Source organism: Anoplophora glabripennis, unplaced genomic scaffold (genome assembly GCF_000390285.2).
Source record: "Anoplophora glabripennis isolate ALB-LARVAE unplaced genomic scaffold, Agla_2.0 scaffold252, whole genome shotgun sequence".
In the NCBI taxonomy this organism is placed as follows: domain Eukaryota; kingdom Metazoa; phylum Arthropoda; class Insecta; order Coleoptera; family Cerambycidae; genus Anoplophora; species Anoplophora glabripennis.
In genome coordinates this window covers 170583-178926 of record NW_019416370.1, presented here as the reverse complement: position 1 = coordinate 178926, position 8344 = coordinate 170583, and positions in this window count along the sequence as shown.

The following is an 8344-nucleotide window of genomic DNA, read 5'->3' as shown; positions in this document are numbered from 1 at the left end:
TCTATTTACACATTTTCTAATCATCCAGTACGTACAACATGAAAGTTCTCCGTGCCAAACGCATTTTAAAGGCAAGCAAAAAACTTATAGACCAGGGTCGATAATTTTTGAAACCAAAAAAAATTATAGTAGGATGAAACCCATTGGAAAAGAAAGAGAATATAACAGAAATGAAAGGAAAAATAATTTACGGGCGATCTGAGGTCGGGAAGGGGTAGGGGGTGAGTTTTTAAGGGTAAAAAACGGTTTCCCTTGATTTCCAGAAAAACTACAGGTCTTATGGAAATCAAGGGAAACCGTTTTTTACCCTTAAAAACTCACCCCTACCCCTTCCCGACCTCAGATCGCCTGTAAATTATTTTTCCTTTCATTTCTGTTATATTCTCTTTCTTTTCCAATGGGTTTCATCCTACTATAATTTTTTTTGGTTTCAAAAATTATCGACCCTGGTCTAACAAGTTATGGCCTTATAAACAAATTAACTAATTATTAGTCTGGACGATCCCGAACTTCTTCCACAATCGCACTATTTTTTTTCATGGCAGATTTCATAATAATACATCGAAATATATAATTTTTTTTTATTTCAAAGAAATTTTGGATTTTTTTTTATTTTTTAGCCTTAATTGCAAAATGAAATATACGACGCACGAACCTGATATAGTTATATATTAATAAAATTGTTTAATTTGAGTACCCCATTGCCGTTTGATATATTTTTATCACCATCGTGAATTCATCACCGGTCACAAACCCTTCATACCGTCGAAACCGCAACCTGTCTGTCTCGCCTCACCTCGCCGAACGCTGCACGGGAATGGCTAATGCATTTTTTACGGCCACTTTTACTAATGCATACGCAATTCTAAACCTTTTCGAGGCGTACTTTCCCCTAACAATACCCGCGCATTATGTTGCTGGCGCGTTTTCAGCCACATTACATAAAAATTGCACGCCACCCACGAAATTCAAAGAGCATTGTTATTAGCACCACAATGGGCGAGTCGATGTTGGTCGCTCCTAATATGTGCTTTCCATTATTTAATTCAAAAATTGCGGCGAACGGTTTGTGTTTTACTGGAAGCTGTCTTCTGTATAACTGGATCTAAGAGGCTTTGTTTGCCTCAAATGGCTGAAAATTGTTTGCGAAACGCGGTACAGATTTCTATATAAACAGTTCTTTGGAAATCAATAAGTAACTCTCTATTACACTGCAGAACCTGATATTTGTGTTATATACAGCGTGGACCAATTTGGTGATGCATGTATTGGTATCTTTTTTTTTTATTTAAATACACATCCAACAGGCGATGCCCAATAATAGGATATATTAAGTCTAGTAATAAAATATAAAAAAGTAATTGAATTACTAAATTTTTTTACCAATCCAAAATGGTCTACACTTTTAAGCTAATACTGTTTATTGTTGATGTAAGGACTGGAATATTGAAATATGTTTTAAAATTTTGGCTGGAATTTGTATACTTAATCATTTATAATGTCACTAGGTCTTAAATTACAATATATTTGGAAATTATTCGAAGTCTCGAATATTTTGAAAATTTCGTATGAAAATTTTAATATTTTGAAGTCGAATTATTGAAACCAAAATGTAAGTAAAGCCATGCCAGTTGTTCTGATTTGTTATTGCTGTCACGTTGACGTTAATTCTTTAGTCGCTTTAAAATAACCTCATTTGACTGGCTAGAAAATAAAGGTGTACAATTTTCAATTTTATTAGATGTCTACCAACCAAAAATTATGTTAAAAGTATTCTAATTAACCATAAAAGTGTTTCAAATTTAATTAATTACCCAGAGAAAAAAAAAACAAAAGTGTATAAATCTGTTAATTGTTCATAGCTAATTGCGAAATAAAATTAGTACCGTATAATTGCTCAAACCACTTGATTTGTTAAAAAGAAAGCTGTTTAGTGAACCATAATTTCGTTTTAATTTTTAACATTCCGAATAAATGTCATACAAATTGTTGATAATTACGATAATATATTACTTTCTACCGATGAAAGAAAATAATGAGAAACTAAACCCTTAAGTTTGTTGTTGAAGGTGTGTGGGGTTCTTTAAATCACGTGCAAACTTCTCATTTTATTTATTTTTTTCACGAATAAACAAATCACGGCGAAAAAAGTCGCACCACAAAAGTAATTCCGTACGCCATTCTCAAAATAGATGGGTTCCTAATAAATTACATCAATGATATCGACATCGTGGATGGATTTGAGTTTCAGTTGTTTTTTAATTTCTTTTGTCGAAATTGCCAGGAAATACATTGTCCGCCGAATATGGAACAGTCAGACTTAATTGAATCATAGCCTAGTCAAAGAGTAAAAAAAACCAAGCGAGAAAAACGGACAGCCAATTTCCTTTGATGTTTTAATAATGGTTTTTATGACCTCGTCCTTTTATATGGGATATAACCATTGTAGATGAGTATTTTGATTGGAACTTTATTAGTTCTATCTACGACTTTACTTCTTAGAAAGACAGTTTATGTTGTTTATGTTTGGCCCAGTGAGAACACCAGTTAAAATAACATTTGTTGACAGCTAAAACCTTCACTTGAATGGTCATTCAAATGTTACGTTTATTTTATAGACCGATCAAAATAACTCATTTAGAGGGAAAAAAAAGAAAATTGTTACCTGGACTTTCATAAGTGGAAATGGTAAAGGGGCTTATAATAAACGAAAAAAATAAAATAAACGCTTGAGCAGGGGCGGCGGAGGGTTGATTTGGGGGCTTGAAAACTTATGAAAAATTGTATCATTGGGATTTCTGGCGAAAGTTGACGTCAAACAAAAAAGTATCTAATACAAAAGTTGTAGACCATGCAAAAATCTACAACTTTTGTAGAAGTCATTTTTTAACGTAACCTGAAAATTTCCAAGAAAAATGCAAAAAACAGTTTTTTTTTCTGATTTTTCGTTTTTTATTTCTCATTTCCGCAAAAATAATTTAATTTTGACGAAACTTGGTGAAAGTATATCTTTCTCTGTCTTAAATAACCTCAATTTTTTAGATAAAATAATCAAGAACTTCTTGAGACATTCATTTTTTCGACCTGAAACACTTTTTTTCAAAGAAAAATTCTACTTAAAAAAATCATTGTATTGGATACTTTTTTGTTTGACGTCAACTTTCGCCAGAAATCCCAATGATACAATTTTTCATAAGTTTTCAACCCCCCAAATCAACCCTCCGCCGCCCCTGCTTACGCATTTATTTTTTTAGGTTTATTATAAGCTCTTTTACCATTTCCACTTATAAAAGTCCAGGTAACAATTTTTTTTTCTCCAAGCGCAATTTGGTTGGACTATAAGTACAGATGTCGCGCAAATCAACGTTATTTTACGGTTCTTAACAGTATAAAAATTTAACGTTCTTCCAACGTCGTCAAATAAACATTTTTATTCATCAGCCTACTTCGATTGAAATATGAAATTACATTTTTTTAAATGCTTCTAACTTCTAAACAAAAACGAATCGGAGCTAAGTCCATATAAGAAAAACATTTTGAATTTAACCTGGCTACCATCTGTCATAGGGCTTGTGGAACACCCTGTATATTAGACACTATCTGCGTTAGGTACTTGATCTCACTCTCAGCGACCAAGAAAGGCCAAGAGGCCTATTTCCAGCCCAATTCATAACCAGGCACTTCCGGTGGCAGATCTCGCGCGGCCTTGAACTCCTCTCCGTGGTCGTGTCCTATCTCTAAATCGCGTCTCGAGAGCTTTTCGCCCGCGGGCCGGTTCTCCAACAGATCGGGTTCCGACCGAGCGGCCATTAAATTCGCTACGCCCTAATCGCCCGGATAACACCAGAGGGCGCTCGCGGCGGTCCGTCCGGGATTCGCATTCGTAATCCACTTCCGGCAGATTTAAAAAAATAATAACTGTTTCGAATTTCAATTAGTTCTAATCCGAAGTCATTTCATACATTATTTTCACATTTTTTTATTTATGTAAATATATGTACAGGGTGTTTCATTTTTATTATAATTTAATTAGTCTGGGTCCCCATAACTCCGCCACTGGTTGCTTGCGGGACTTCTACTTCTATGGAAAAATGGTATCTTATAAGAAGATGTGTGATGCCAAATTTGGCTTAAATAGCCTTCTTCATTTAGAAGGTATTTAAAAAATTCGAATTTTTCTAAAAATCTTTAACTCCCTATATTTCTAAAATGAAGCGTCTCTGGAAAAAAATTTATACTTGATTTTTTTCTAATTTTTTTATGAGGAATATGTCCTTAAAGTTTGTCGACTTAATCCTGAAACGCCCTGTATAGCAATTAATAATAATCATTAAAAATAAATAACAACTAGCCTTACTACGGAGTCAGTGACGGTTCATTTTATGACTCAATCAGAGGATAATAACTAGAACAAAAAGAAATCAAACGTACAAGAGGTAAAAGTGAATTTTAATATTTTCTCAGAGTTACAGAAATCCGGTTTCTCCCATACCGGATTCTGCTTTCATTCGATATTCCTTCAATGAGAGTATTATTACACATACTATTTGTGGCGGCTCGCAAAAATCCTGTTTGTTTGGAAATTACTGGCACGCCCTGGGGAAATCACGTCACAAAATACAGTAATTGCCTGCGTGCAGTGTGTTGGTCCGATCAACATTTCATCAGGAGGTCCTCATTGCTTTACGAGAAGAATTCGTGAAAGGACCCTGTTTGTCGTACGACGTTTTTTGGCACCAGGATTTAAATGTGGGGATTGATGTTGAAAAATCAGAAGTGTTTGCATAAAAACGATTGAATTCAAACCAAAGAATACTGCTACGGATTATTCTCTCAGTAATAAATTATGTATTGATTAAAAAAAATTAATAGCTCAGCGACCCCAGGTCGATTTTTTTTGCTGCGAGGCTGTGTTATTGTTAAACAATGTCCAAAAACAACACACCGGATGTGATTGGTTGAGCCAAACCCAAAACAGTATTTTTTACAAATTTGAACAAAGAACTGCCATTTTTTATGTACTCTCAGTCACAAAAATATCGGGAGACAATTTAGGGCTACGTTGTGCCGCATTGTAACATTTCTCTCCCATTTTATCGCATCAGTTCTCGCCTTTCTCTATAGCCGTCACAACCGTTAGATCGATTTTTCACCAGCGGCAAATTTGCGTAAAACAAACTCTCTTATCTCCCTCTGTCAATGTTTAAAAGTGTAACATAATTTATTGTGTTAGATAAACTTACGCTGTCTATTCGACTACCGTTATTATACAAATTACCTTCTGAACTCATTCGCTGGATCGCTAATGAGTCGAGGATTATGTCCATTTTCGTACTACCAAGTGCAACTGCGTGTAATTCAACGCGCTTAAGTGTCGGAACGACCTGCGTCTTCTAACCGATAACTTACTAGTATCAGACCCAAACCGCAGGTGTTCTTCCTGGAAATTTTGAGTTTGGAATTGCCCACGTGTCGCAAAGTGTGCATAGTCAGGTCATTTTCCTTTACGTATAGCATTTCTTGTTTCCCTAAAACCTCAGTGGTTGCCAGCAATTTTAATGTCGGAAATAATTAATAGATGGTAGGGGACTAATTTCAATAATTATCTACTTTACCAGACCAGTTTTTCTCACATTAGATGCTATGTTAGCTTAGTACTAATGAGTGGTTGAATGTAGCTCAATTTTAATTAATAGTGAAATGTATAACATTTGTATTTAATGGGCCGGTACTTTCGTATTAGGTGTATTCATTAGAAAGCTTTGTTAAACAGCAAATGACATGCGCTACAGTTTTTCGGAACTAGCTTTTAATTGTCCTGAAAATCAAGCAATGGAAGTGGGTGAAACGACGATGATTAACTTCATCTGTTAACAGTATTACAAAAGTTGATGTTTTTGGTCGTTTTTGTGGCCACCACTAATAAGTTGTGCCATTCGTACTTGCCCTAAATCGCCCTTTTCGCTATGAGGGCTTTGCAGAACCACAGGGTCCGTAGGCAACTTTCGAGTTTCTCATTATGCCCTTATTAGTGTCAATGAGATATAAACCGTGGCATCTAGTAACCGCATTACAATGTATTCTGACAAAATAAGCAATAAAAACTAGTATTAATATTCATAAAATATCAAATAAAATTCTATTTATAATGTATGTAAAATTATGCAGTTGAAGTGAAATTTTCGCTCTGTTACTTACATCAAACATTCGTCCAGTCTCACTCGTTTCTGAATTAATTTTCTATCGTTAATTTTAAAATAAATTAATTCTAAATCAGAATTCTTCCGTGAGATACTGTCACGTGTGATTGAGTGGTCGATAAATAATCCGAGATTTAAGAAAATATATTTCCGGGAAGAGGTATGTAGGCAGCACAAATTTGTACCGGAATGTAAAAAATTCGTGGCGGCAACAAATTTTAAGTAAAACCGGGTTGATATTATAACATAAAATTTGTTACTACCAAAATTGTCATGTTGGATTATATATTTGAGGCATTTTCGTGAAGCAGTTGCGATCAATTTTGTGTAGCAATTTTGATAAAAATATGAATTTAGTTGTCTGTCGGTGGTTCCGCACCTACAGGGTCGGAAAGTCCCCATGGTTCATCGGCCGATACGTGAGAGCGATAAAGAAAGTCATAGAAATCCCTTCCACAAATAAGATCCACTCCCTATTTGTGGAAGGGCGAAATGGGCGGTGACTATTAGACGCTTTCATTATAGCCATCTTTCTCTATCGCACGGATTTCTATGACTTTCTTTATGGCTCTCACGTAACGGCCGATGAACCATGGGGACTTTCCGACCCTGTATATGCAGGAACGGTTTTAGAGTAATAAAAAACTTGTAGAGAATCCTTCGTACACATTGAACAAACACATATAACACTAAGAACTCTCAAACCGCTTGCGAATTGTACCTTCTCGGGTCGTTCAAAATAGTTCACAGCTTTCATATTCCTGCGACAATGTGAGCAAGCTCCGGCCAGAAAGACCATTACAATCGAACTTGACCCTGATCCGCCGTCAACTGTGGGAAAGTCGCGGAATCGAATGCGGTCCATTGAACTGATTTATCTCAAATTGACACCTATTAAAAGCCATTAAAGGATATTTACCGATCGCATAGTTCAGTCCCGGCTAATGGACTCGACAAAAGTTTTCTCACAGTTTGCATGCGGTCGTATGGGAAACCGGAGTGTTTCGCATTTTAAAGTTCTCATTTTCAAGGTCTTGACGGACGCGATACATTTTAACAAAATAGTAACTACCGGTTTTAAGGTATTATTGGACGTACAATGGCCACAGTTATTTAGTACAAGTTAGTACTAAATAGTTATTATAGTTATTTAGTTATTTTAGTATAATTTTACATTCTTCAAAAAATATTAGTGAAGAAATGAAAATTTTAAAATAAAATATCTTATTTTTACTATAATTATTTTTAAGATAACTCTAAGAAATTTGATATGGACGGTTTTTGTTGCAGTTTTATAGATGAAATTATGTTGGCAACTGCATTTGTAATAAAAAAAGTTAATTTGTGAACTTACTATTAGAAAAAATAATTTCCTACAAATTGGTATAGTCCATATTGTTGTGGAATTATATTTACCGTTGGCATCTCTGACATCGTGGCCCCACGTTAAGCGCCAAGTCTTGGAATATAATTGGTTGTAATTAGGATCTTCGTGGCAGGCTTCGCCTATTTAAAGAGTCACGTGACACGTGACCTAACAAAGCCCCTCCATATCTTTTTAACCGTTGAAAATATCGAAAAACTAACTCTGGCGTCCCACTAGCATTTCATTCGAGGATTCCAGCAAACCAAACCGCACCCTTCTAGGTCAAGAAATAAAAATGTTACGGGCTGTTCGCCTATTTAAAGAGTCAGGTGACTTAAAATGTGACCTAACAAAGCCCCTCCATATCTTTTTAACCGTTGAAAATATCGAAAAACTAACTCTGGCGTCCCTCTAGCATTTCGTTCGAGGATTCCAGCAAACCAAACCGCACCCTTCTAGGTCGAAAAATAAAAAATTTACGGGCTGTTCGCCAATTTCAAAAGTCACGTGACTTAAAACGTGACCTAACAAAGCCCCTCCATATCTTTTTAACCGTTGAAAATATCGAAAAATTAACTCCATATCCACGAAAATTGAATAATTCCAAATATTTCGAATTTTTATCACCAAGAACGGCGGTGACTCATTTTCTCATTTCTCATTTTTACATTTTTTAAATTTATAATTGAAATTAAAAATGTCTATACAGTGCACAAAAATTTGAAGCGTAGTGTGTACTGGCCAGGCATCCGTCTTTGGTTAATAAGCTACAGGGCAC